The following is a 1,919-nucleotide window of genomic DNA, read 5'->3' as shown; positions in this document are numbered from 1 at the left end:
CTGGACTGGTCACTGCATGCTTCATTTCAAGGTGAGCCACAATTCTCCTAGAATCATAAAATCAGAATGGTTTGGGTTGGAAAGGACTTTGAAGATCATCTAGTTCCAATCCCCTTGCTATGGGCAGGGCCACCTCCCTCTAGTCCAGGTTGCTCAAAGCCCCATCCAGCCTGGCCTTGAACACCTCCAGGGATGGGGCATCCACAGCATCTCTAGGAAACCTGTGCCAGTGCCTCATTGCTGTCATATTAAAGATATTCTTCCTTGTTTCTAATCTAAATCTCCCCTCTTTTAGTTTAAAGCCATTCCCCCTTGTCCTATTGTTACACGTCCTGATAAAGAGTCTCTCGTGGTTTAACCCGGCCGGCAGCTAAACACCACGCAGCCGTTCACTCACCCTCCCCCCTCCCTCTCTGGGACGGGGGAGAGAAATGGAAAGTGAAGCCCGTGAGTTGAGATAAAGACAGTTTAATAAGACAGGAAAATAATAATAACAAAATAATAATAACAATAATAACAATAATAATACAATGGTGATAATAGGGAAATAATAATAATATGTACAAACAAGTGATGCACAATGCAATTGCTCACCACTCGCTGACCGATGCCCAGCCTAACCCCGAGCAGTCCGGCCCCCTCCCCCCGGCTAGCCACCCCTATATATTGTTTAGCATGACGTCAGATGGTATGGAATACCCCTTTGGCTAGTTTGGGTCACCTGTCCTGGGTCTGTCCCCTCCCAGCTCTTACTGCACCCCCAGCCTGCCCGTTGGCAGGACAGAGCAAAAGGCTGGGATGTCCTTGGCTTAGTATAAGCACTGCTCTGCAACAATTAAAGCATCGGGGTGTTATCAGCACTCTTCTCATCCTAAGCCAAAACACAGCATTCCACCAGCTACTAGGAAGAAAATTAATTCTGTGCTAACTGAAACCAGGACATCTATCCACCCCTTATTCCATACCATTTATGTCATGCTCAGGTTACACTCTTTTCCATACATTCTAATTAGTCACCTATAGTAATCATGGTAGTGATAACATACAGTATAATATACTAATTAACATGGTACAATTCAGTTCATGGGCTATTCTCACCCAGTATTAAATCTCCTTGAGGTACACACCGCACCTCTCCGTTCTTTTGCATCACCCACCAAGTGTATCCAGGTCCCTGAGCGAAAACAATTCCACGAATAGGTTTGCCTTTTCCTGAGGCAGGAGTAGCCCAGACTGTTTTACCCAGCATATTTTTTACATGCACTACAGGAACTTTATCCCCATCTACAGTACGTAACAGGTTTGATTGGGCAGGTCCAGCTCGGTTGGTAGATCCCCTAGTATTGACTAACCAGGTGGCCTTTGCCAAATGCGTATCCCAGTTTTTGAACGTCCCAGCGCCCATTGCTTTCAAGGTAGTCTTTAACAGGCCATTGTATCGTTCAACGTTCCAGGACAAGTCCCACCCCAGCTTTCCTGTAGAATCCTAGAATCATGAAGGTTGGAAAAGCCCTCCAAGATCATCTGGTCCAACCATCACCCCATCACCAATGTCACCCACCAAACCGTGTCCCCAAGCACCACGTCCAACCTCTCCTTGAACACCCCCAGGGACGGTGATGCCACTGCCTCCCTGGGAAACCCATCCCAATGCCTGACTGCTCTTGCTGAGCAGAAATGTCTCCTCATTTCCAGCCTTCTTATCGATGGGTGTCACATTTGCAAGTCTCCAGTCATCTGCAACATTTCCAGTTGACCAGGAACGCTGATAGATGATTGAAAGTGGCTCAGCAATCACATCTGCTAGCTCCCTCAGCACCCTCGGGTGGATCCCATCTGGCCCCATGGACTTGTGACAGTCCAGGTAGAGCAGCAGGTCTCTTACTGTTTCCACCTGATCTGTGGGGGGGTTATTCTGC

This window comes from Anas acuta, chromosome 3 (assembly GCF_963932015.1).
Source record: "Anas acuta chromosome 3, bAnaAcu1.1, whole genome shotgun sequence".
Taxonomy (NCBI): Eukaryota; Metazoa; Chordata; class Aves; order Anseriformes; family Anatidae; genus Anas; species Anas acuta.
Note: the sequence above shows the minus strand (reverse complement) of the source record.